Here is a 10,778-nt window from a genome sequence, read left to right on the forward strand (position 1 = left end):
GCCCGCCGCGCCGCCCCCGCTCCGCCCCGCCCCGCGCCGCTATTGTGTGCGGACACACGGACACGCCGACACACGGCGCGGCCCGAGCCACGCACACGCACCCCGACCGCCCCGCGCTGTGCCCGGAGCGCCGTCCGAACGCTCCTGGAGCTCTCGGGGCTGTGCCCTTTCTCTGGGGAGCCTGGGCAGTGCCCCAGCACGCACCGAGGCGAGAACCTTTCCCCAATACCCAACCCAAGCCTCCCCTGACACAGCTCCAGCCGTTCCCTTGGCTCCTGTCCGTGCTCACAGAGCGGAGCTGCCCCTCCATGGCCCCTGCGAGGATGCTGAAGACCACAATGAGGTCTCCTCCAGGCTGAACACACCAAGTGGCCTCAGCCACTCATGAGAGTTTCTATCTAGACCTTTTCCTATCCTCGTGGCCTCCTTTGTACACTCTCCTAAAAGCTGAATAGCTTTTTTATATTGTGGCGCTTTTTAATATTGTTTCCATCTAGACCTTTTCCTATCCTCGTGGCCTCCTTTGTACACTCTCCTAAAAGCTGAATAGCTTTTTTATATTGTGGCGCCCAAAATGGCTCAAAACATTCGAGGTGAGAACACCCCACTGCAGAGCACAGCACAGGAGGACAATCCCTCCCTGGCCTAGCTGGTGATGCTGTGCCCCCGTGCCCCCCAGGGCAGCCTGGTCCCTCTGCAGGAGCTACCCGGGTGGCTGTGGAAACACCAACAGGATCAGCCCCACCAAAACCAACCTGCCAAGACACTGGACTGAAATGGGTTTATAGCAAAGTGCACCAGCCCACGACTCACCCCCCTTTTTGCTGGCCAGATGCTGAAAATAAATGAAAGCAAGGCAAGAACTGGTCATGACTAACTGTATATAGGCAGGGTATTAAAGGAGATCCTTGTATATAATGTTCTGCTTAAAACCAAAATGTGCACTGCATGATCTTCACAAAGCTTAGGCTATCCTAACAGGAAATATCCACAGACCTCTACTACTCTGCCACAGCTGGAAATAATGGTCATTGTGAAAAGATGAGACTGAAGACACTTCAGTTCTCCCCAGATACAACTCTGATTTTGCTGTGTTTCAGCATTTCATCACACGATAAAAGATGGTGGCCACATTCAGAGGTGGCTTTTGCTGAAGGCTTTAGTGCCTGGAATCAGAGTGTGGAATTTCAACTCCTAAAACAGTTTATCTTTAAACATTCCACAACTTTTACAGCAAAGCATGGACGCACCACCTTTGTGCATGTGACCCCATTCAAAAGCCTATAAAAGGGTCCCAAAATGCTGCTAAAAAGAAATACTTAAGGCAGTCTTGTTTTGGAAGATCCAATAGAGGATTAGTAATGGCAGTAACACAGCTCTGCAGTGGAGCCAGTCTTTGCACCAGAGAGGCAAAGCTCTTGTTCTGAAATGGGCTAAGCAACACCAACTTCTCCTCACCCCGTCCCTGTCATCAGGGCAAATCCCCAGTCTAAACAAGGCTGACAGATAACAAACTGGTCCTTCAGTTGGGACTTATTTGTGTGCAAACAATCTACCCTGCCTTTCTCACAATCCACCTCCTCCTTCAGCTTTTGCATAGGGAGCACTGGAATCCTCCCCCAGTGAGGCCATTCCTGTCCTGAACTCCAGAGGAGGACAATCTCCCAGGGACAGCTTCCACTTGGCTCCTGGTCATTACCTTGTAATTTCAAAAACAAAGAGCGAAACAAAAAAAGAGTGAAACAAACTGAATGCAGCTGTCACGGTATGTCCACAGCTGATTTAATACATAAAGGCCTGATCATGCAAATATGAAGTCCACTAAGCAGTACTAATTTGGTAAGGTTTGAGGCTAAGATGCCACCAGTTTCCAAAAACCCCCTGAAAGTGCAAAAACTGGCCACATGTCAAATCCTTACACTGTGAAATTTGGCTTCCATGTGAGGAGAGATGGCATGATTCAGCCATTTACCTTTTAATCACTCTGAGCAAATAAATCCTTTCCGACGTCCCCAAATGTTAGCATTAAAAGAAAGACTTGGCCAAAAATTCAGGAAAGTCAAATTACAGAAGTCCCAAATGCAACATTCTATAAACATCTATTTTTCCCCCCTCATAACCAACATTCATTCACTGGAATTTTTTAATGGCAGAAATGCAGAAACACATGTAAACAGCTCATTAACATCCCATAACCTTACAGTTTGAAACGCCAAAGGAAAAAAAAAAACCAGGCAGGGGAGAAGCAGCTACTGAAGGCAACATTTGCTGGATGCTGTGGGGCAGCATTGTAAGGGAAATTAGCACAGCTAGAGCGAGGGAAAGAGTTATAAACTGTGCTTCAGTCACACATCCTGTCTCCCTCCCACATGCTCAAAGAAAATATGGGAGTAAAGAGAGGAGGCAGAGTCATCAGGAAAGCACAAGCGTTGCTTCATGCAGGCACTGGGGAGCAGCGAGCCTTGCCCCAGGCGTGTTAACCTCGGCTCCTCTGCCGCCTATTCCAGGAGCACTGCTCGTGTTCAACCCACACAACTGGAGATACCAGCCTTATCGGGACTGCAAAAGAACAAAGCTGCATGAAATCCAAGCTCTCTTCCTTAAAACACTCTGCCCCTGTATCCTCCCTTCACCCAGCTCCCCGCCCAGGCCGGTGCTCAGGAGCTCCAGCACACATCTGAACGGCTGCCAGCGGAGGAAGCGAGCAGTTTCCATACACACATCACGCCACAATGTGGGAATTCAGGAAACAACACAAGAAAGGGGTTCCTAATAACTGTTCCAGCGTGCTCGGGCCAATTTATGCAATCACACAAAGGTCACGGTGGTTGTGCTAAAAAGCACAAAAGATAAGCGCTACAACGGCAACTAATTCAAAGTAGAAGAATAAATCTCGGGCTTAGGAAAACCTGGCGTTGCTCCACCTACAATTTTTTAAGAGGTTGTCCTTCACATTCTTTAAAATTCCTCCATCTTAAAGTTCCTCCCTCCAGGAATGGCTGTAACTCCGGCGCCCTTTGTCCGCAGCAGCTGGAGCTCAGGAAGCTGCTGATATTATCCCTCCTGTACAGACACAGCTCAGCCCAGCTCAGCATCCACTCAGCACACTGCACAGGGCCCTGAATTCATTTCCGTGCATCTCTGATCTCAGGCCAGTTTAACAGAGCTTTTCTTCTTGCACATAAAAATAAAGTGTTAGCAGGGCTCAGGAGTGGCATTTAGCTCTTGGGGCCAGACAGAACGTCCCCACCAAAGTGAGGGGTTCTTTGTCTATAAAATACATTATTGGATAAAATAATGACCCTACAGTAAACAGACAGTAAGACAAAGAAACGGGGAAAAAAAACTAAGAGGAACTGAGGATGTTTTCCAGGAATGTGAGCAGGAGCAAGGAACAGGAATTTCTGAAAAGGGAGAGTGTATTTCTTGTCATAGAAGACAAAATCAGAATCCCAGAATGGATTGGGTTGGAAGGGACCTTAAAGCTCATCTCATTCCACCACCTGCCTTGGGCAGGGACACCTTCCACCATCCCAGGTTGCTCCAAGCTCCATCCAACCTGGCCTTGGACACATCCAGGTGAGTTTGACAAATACTCATTGAATAAAAGGAAGTAAGCGAACCAGCACCACATGTTTGGGAATACAGATCAAAACAAGACTAAAAGATTTTAAAGCCTTGTAAAAGTCACGAGAAATGTGAGAGAAAGCACTAAGGTACCAGAAGGTTGGTCCAAAGTCAGGCTGGGAATTCAGTCTGCACTTGCAGAGGCCCTGTCTCGCTGCTCACATGTACAGTGAGCTCAGACATGCAGTACTGCAGCTTTTGCTGCTGTTTCACCACCTGGTTTTAGTACCCAGCACCTTCAGGCTGGCCATGGCCATCTTTAAATCAAATGCAGAGGATTTGGTGTTGCTGCCACATCCAGCCCTGAGCCTGGAAGGCTCCCTTGGGTCCTGTGTTAGGTACAGCTGGAGAGCAATGACAATTTCTGAAGGGATTCAGACCAGCGATTGAGGCATGAACTACATGAGGTATTATTCACCAAGAAGGCAAGAACAGCTATTCACAGATCAAGAGCACCAGAAATTACCACCATCAAACTTGACATGCGTGGAATTGCTAGAAAAATTCTATTCTCAAAACACATCAGCAAGAACAGTTACACACTACTTATTCCCCTGGCCTTCACTAAATAACTGCTGTGTCTTTCTATACAAGTGTATTATTTTACCAATTCTACACAATAAAACTTTGATGACCACATAACTGCTGTGAGGGAAGTAACTGATACAGAAACCTCTGCAAAGCCAACTTCATGTCCTGTCTCTACTGTGATTTACACTGTAACACAGCCCCAGCTCCTCTCAGATTTTTCATGCTGCTGCGTGTGAAGAGTTTTAAAAGTCTGTCAGTCTGGGAGGTGCCTCTAATGGATTGTAACTCAAGTGCAGCGTGGCTCCTGGGGTGAAGAAAAGGCCTGCAAGGAAGGGGGAGAAAAGGAACAGCTTACCACGGTGAAATGTAATATAGAGGTCAGCAGTGACATGTCACCCGTGAGGTGATTGATCAGGTACCACCTGTAAGGAGAATTATTCTAACTGCTGAACCTTGGCCCCTCTCTGTGCAGAACTGCAGAAGAGAGCTGTGTATCCAGGAGAGTGGTAAACAACTGCCAACTATGGAAAAACAAATGTTTCAGCTTTGCCCTAAACACATTCACACCTCAGTGCCCTGCAGTTAAATGGAGTTTGGGCAAAATAAGGTTAGTCTGGACAAAGTGATTTCCTTACAAAACACTGTTCTTCTCCCAAAGATGGACCTGTAAGCCTTTAGCTGATGCCTATTATATGTTAACAACTTTAATGTAGGAAAGCTGACCACTCCCTTGCTTCTCTGCACTCTTACCTCTCAAGTCTCTTTAAAAAGAGATATGGCTTTAAAATCTGCTGGAATTAATTGAAAGATTCCCTCAACTTCCAAGGGATTTGGACCAGAGTGAACTGTAAGAGTAAGGCATGGAGGCACTGAACTTCAGCACAGTATTTGTTTGCTCTCAAGGACTAAAGATTGTGTGAAATTACAAGTGAACAAGATGTACAGCAGGTTCTGCAGCAAAACCCAGACTTGCTAATCCTGATATTTCAATGACCATAAAGCCTAAGAGGGGACAACCATTGCTGGTTTGATATCAAAAAACTCAACCTCTTCAAAGTCTCCAGGCCTTAAAATGGTGCAGGTGTGTTGATAAATACCACAGGGATGGGGGACAGGGGGTGCTCTTTGATTTAAAGCTCTTGAACTAATTTTTAATGCTAATGTCAGAAGCAGACTCAAAAGTGAGAAACGAAAGAGGCCAAACCAACAGCAATCTCTGGCTGGGAGCAACCTTGCACTGCCTGGGAAGGGTAAAGGCATGGTCTCAGTGAAACACTCAGTGCCATGTGCATGCAAGAGCTCTGCTAATTGCAGAAGCAGAACCATCTTCCCCTGCTACAGAGAAGCTGTACTGTAACCAGCTTGTTCTGAACATGAAATTAAGAAGGGAAATAAAAGGAGAAAAAATGTTAGGTACAAAAAACATATTGAAACAAAATAGATTAATTTCTCTTAACTTCTTCAAAAAGTGCCAATTAGAATTTTTATGAATACATGGATGTGCACCTAAAAGCAGTCTTTTCCCTGTAGTAAGCTACCAAAAGACTGATAATTAGAGAGAGCAAAATATCAAGTTACAGGTAATTGATTAACATTTCATTTTCATGTAAATGAAAAACTAAAAATAGAATTATGGAAAAAAGTCTGATTAGATTTTACAATCATTTTCAAAAGCTCTGTCACATTCTGGAAGAGCACCAGCACTCTCTGCTGGTGATCTTTGTTCAACAGCTATCAAGAGAAAAATGAGGGATGAAAGTGCATTATGTTCTTGATATGAAATGCCATATTTGTTTTAAATTGATGATTAATTAGGTCCCTAACAATTTAGAACACAGCAGCTCTAGGAGCTAGCTATGCTTTTGGAAACAATGCAGTCATTACTAAGAACTGCATTTACTCTGGGCAATCATCACTCACTGGAATAAATTTCACTGTCTCAAATAAACATCTGATGTAAATGCTTCTCTCAGCAGAAAGCACTTCTGTAGTGCTGCCACACAAAGACAAGCTGGTGTGAGAAATTCCCATGATGCCAAATCCCCTGGCTCCACCCTGACTTTCCATCAATTTCTGGGCTGTGCCAAGAAAAACAGCTCTCCTTAAAAAAGTCCTAGCCCAGCTCCAGCACCTTCCCCAGCAGGAGCCACAGTGGGAATGCTGCTGTTTTCATCAAAGCAAACCTGCTCCCAGCCCTGTCTCTGTTCCACCCTTTGCCAGGAAGCTGGAAAAGCTTTGATTCCCTCTCCCCAGGATGCACCCAAGCTGTGTCTCCTGGGCTGTCTTACACACCTGAGCCAGAGCTTGCACAGGGACAAAGAGGCAGCAGAAAGAAACCCCAAGCCAAGCACCTCAGTGCCAGCTGTTCCAGCTCCCAAACTGTGCTCGGACCAGGCACCAGGAAGAAGGGTTAAAAATTGGCAAATTGAATCCATGTGCAGCTCATGGAAGTGTGGGAAACAAAAGAGACAATGTTAAGGACAGAGTATTCATTAGCAAAGGGCTCAAGTTTCTTGGCTTCTGCCATCTGCTTCCCAAAGGCCATTTTTCAAGGTAGCTTTTTGTTCTTCACTTTTGAATGTAGCTGTGGAAAGACATCCTACTCCTTCTTAGCTAACGAACTAAAGCTCAGTGCACGTTCAATGGCTTAAAATATTTTGTCTTTTTAAATTCCCTGGGGACAAGAAGGGAATGCAATGTCAGAGGTGGGGTTTTTCTCCTCGGATTTGGATCAAATTTTTACCTGACACAATTGACCCAAAAAGCTCAGACACCTCTACAAATATTCATTTACACTATGATATTAAATACATAAAGAAATCCTGTGTTAACAAAAAAAATACATGGGACTTCATAATGCTGTATATATCTGTATATTATGTGTAGTGAGATACACAGCCCTTTTGACTATTTTCCTTTATGAAGTAAAAATTGGGAAGAACAGCTCCTGAATTAGAGAAACAGCTCAGAGCCCTAAAAAGAACTGTGGTAAAAATAAGTGAGTTTTAACATAGTTGTATGTCAAAGTCAGGAATAATTGTTCTAATGCATTCTGCTCCTGACAGATCTCAAATTTAGAAGAGCTTCACATTTGCTAAGAGTCCCAAGGAACTTTTAAGCATTCAGGGATCACTGACACTTGGCAGAGTGGGACAGAGTGACAGCCAAATGCCAAGCACAGCTCTGAAACACTGCATGAGGAACAGACATTCCTGCCTAAGGGGCACAGCAAGTTTCCCACTGCAGAAAAGGACAAGAGTTTTCAAACCTGAAGTTTTCTGTTCTTTGATGAATTTAATATTGTGCACATGACAGCATCCAGGCAGAGACCAGTGATCTACAAGGGATGAGAAGATGCTCAAAGCCTTGAGAACCTGAGCACCTATAGGACATTAACATGATTACTTTTTTAATATTATTAACTATACATGCCAGGCTGCTCTTAAATATTTTCTTCCCACATTCCTACCCACACCTTTACCTTTGTGCCATAGGAATTCTGTATTCAGCTCTGCCCCTTGATCATTAATGCAGACTCCTGAGCTTCAGACTTCAAAGCAAGGCAGGATTAAGAGTCACAGGCTCAGGACTGGGACAGAATCAAACCCTCCCTGTGCAGGAACCTTGTGTTCAACTCCACAAACACCTCCTGGGTGTCAGGACTGGGAAATCCAGGGATTTATGTGGAGCTTCCCACAGGTTAAGTTAATAAGGGAGCCCAACATCTCCTTCCAAACACTGGTAAATGAAAGGAAATGGGAATGCCTCCTGGGATTAGGGAAAGAAAGATGTGACTGCTCCAGAAATGTGCAAAGGAAGAAACCAAAGGCTTCATTGTGTGGAAATGCACTTCTCCAGGAACGCTCTTCTCTTCTCCCTCTCCTAAGCAGCACATGAGAATGTTCTCAGGGAACCCATCATCACCTCCAACCCTGGTGGTGGTTTAGTTTTTATTACTGACTTTTCTGTTTATCCCTCTCGCCCTCCCTCATTCTGCTGCTCAAAATGTCTGCACTTGCAGCTTCCTCATTTCTGCAGGTCCTCCCCTGCAGCACATCCCAGTACCAGCAGCATTACTGGGAGCTCCAGCCATGCCTCACCACCCAGAGCTTCCAGCAATGAGACTAACACAACACAAATGAAGAAATTACAGCACAGATATACCAAGATACAGGTCTGTCCAAGACCCTGAGGAACTCTGGGACTCATTTCAATGTGACTTGCAATCAGCATCCTTTTGAGTTATATTTGAAAATTACACCAACCTGGCCAAGATTAAGCCACATCAGGCTTAGGCAGAAAGGCAGTCTGGACTTTTTCAGCTTTATTTGTAGCTGCTTTTATATCACCAACTTACAAAGAAATTACACAACACCAGACCAACACAGGTGCAGGTCCTTTAGTGGTAAGAAAGTTCTAGAGATCACCAGACTCAGGAATTTTCATTGACAACACAGTCCACACCTGCTCTGAGTTAGACATGGCAATGCTACAGTGGGAGAAGCTGTTGCAGAGACACCCACTGCCCACATCAGCCTCACGATCCCTCATGAACGCTGGGCTCAGGTGATGGTAGATGGTGTTACAGAGCAGAGATTTATTTGCTGAGAAGGTGAACTGCAAAGCCAAACTCAGAAAATTTCTCTGCCTAACAAGAAGGTTGCAATTAGGTCATTGCTGAGCGCTGGGTAAGCACAGATCAGAGCAAAAACATTCCCACAGAATAACTCAGATGTGATAGCAGGTGCTTGGAATGAGAACAAGGATTTCATCCACACAGTCCTGCTGCTGAGTTATGTGGATAAACAGTGATCCTGATGGAGCCAGCCCCCAGCAGGACATGCAGGTGTCGGGATACACAGACCCACTTTAGCACAAACAAACTAAATTCCCAAACAGGAAAGCCCATGTACAACTTTTGAAATTTGACAAAGAGCTCAGAGCAAGTTTCAGGTCAGAATTCTATTCAGGACGTGGATGAACTGGATCCAGGCCACAACCTTTTTTCGTATGTTCTGGACTATAGTTTGACCAATGCTTCTTATTTCTGAACCCAATTTCTGCTAAAATACTCCATCAGTTCTGTCCCCAACTCTGCTCAGCTCAGGCTGGATATTTTGGTGAACATGAGACCTTTATTCAAATGCCAAAGAACTTCACTAGAACACTCTCCAGGCTGCTTTTGGTCACTGAGATTCCCTCCTTTGGATCCTGCACATGGAATTACCTGTCCTAGGGGCACGCAGGTCAGGAGAGGGGAGAATTCTGGGTTAATGGGATACTGTTCTGATCAGGGAGATTAGGTTACAAGGCCATGCTTTGTAACACACTGCCTTCTTCAGTGTGGCACTTTAGTTTACAACTGGGGATTTCTCCTAATTAGATTGTACTTTTAATTATTTATGGCCTGTATTATCTGCAGAAGCTGCCCAAAGCCTAAGCCTTAATAAGGATAATTGGAATAATCATATTTTTCCCTCTTTTGTAAAGCACCTTGAGCCTTACTGATGAGAAATGCTAGGATGTGATTAGACGCTTAATGAAAAAATATCATTAGAAAGAGGAATAAAAATGAAAAATTAACTAAAACAGAATTTTATATTTTATACTGCATTGGGGCTGAGTTAAGAATCATTTATCAGGGGCGCTGCTGAAAATTTTAACCTGAAAATTGAGTGGAGAGATCTTCTTTATGCATGCTATATGGGAGAGTGCAGGTGAGGATGCCAGAGACAGGGTGTGGATGTTGTGAGAAGTCTGAACAGCCCCTGGGAGCCTGAAATATGGAAGAGCTGGTCTGTCCCACCTGGTGCAGCCAGCCCTTGGCTGGTGCCAGCGCCAAGAAAAGCGGTGGGTGTTCACCACCACCCCAGCTCCTGTGTGCACCACGGCTCCTCCACAGCGAAGATTTGGCTTTCCAGCCCTCACCTTCCCCACAAAGTGTCCGGGAATTGAGGCAGATGGGGTTTGAGCTGCTCACACCATGTGGCAGAAGTCACGGTGAGTATTTATGGCCCTGCCTGACTCAGTGTGTGAATGAAATCCACAACGGCCGAACCACGGCACGGATGCAAAGCTTTTAACCCTTTGGGGATGATCACCCTCCAAATTTTCTCTCTCGGAGATGACAGCAGGAGGATTTGGAGACGCTTCTGTTGAATTCAGAGCTGGGGCAGGTGCGGGTGAGCCCCGGCGGGAGGAGAAGGGCAGAGCAGGGACCATCCCTGGCGGCTGGGGCAACAAAACACCCCGGGCACCACCTGCACCTGACAATGGAGCCGGGAAGGGCCGGACAGAGGAGCAGGGACGGCTCCCACAGCCCCCAGCAGCCCCCGAGCCTCGCCACCCCCCACGCCCAGCCTTCCCCACACCGCCCGGGGAAAGAGGAGGAGAAGCCCGTGAGGGCAGCGGGAACACCCGGCCGCCCAGCCCCGCCTCGGGGGGCCCGTCCCGGGCGGTGCTTGAGGGGACAGCGCCGGCCTTTCCCCGCGCCGGCCTCGCCTCGCCCCGCGGCCGCGCCCTCACCCGCGCAGCGCCCTTACCCCGCGGGCGCCGGGCCCCGCGGCCGCCCGCACATCCATCCCGGGCCGCTCCCCGCGGGCTGCCCGGCCGGCACAGAT

The 10,778-nt window shown here is 46.6% G+C and overlaps 1 protein-coding gene across 1 annotated transcript in view; it reads right to left on the minus strand.

The window, feature by feature from the left end:
- AMOT (angiomotin) overlaps positions 1–10,760 on the minus strand; it is a 60,016-nt gene extending 49,256 nt beyond the window's left edge. Inside the window, exon 1 of the mRNA XM_039731157.1 lies at positions 10,701–10,760. The gene's annotated coding sequence lies outside the window, so the exon portion shown is untranslated. The remainder of the gene's footprint in view (positions 1–10,700) is intronic.
- Positions 10,761–10,778: the final 18 nt, after the last annotated feature.

This window comes from Passer montanus, unplaced genomic scaffold (genome assembly GCF_014805655.1).
Source record: "Passer montanus isolate IOZ18808 unplaced genomic scaffold, ASM1480565v1 scaffold76, whole genome shotgun sequence".
NCBI classification, from domain to species: domain Eukaryota; kingdom Metazoa; phylum Chordata; class Aves; order Passeriformes; family Passeridae; genus Passer; species Passer montanus.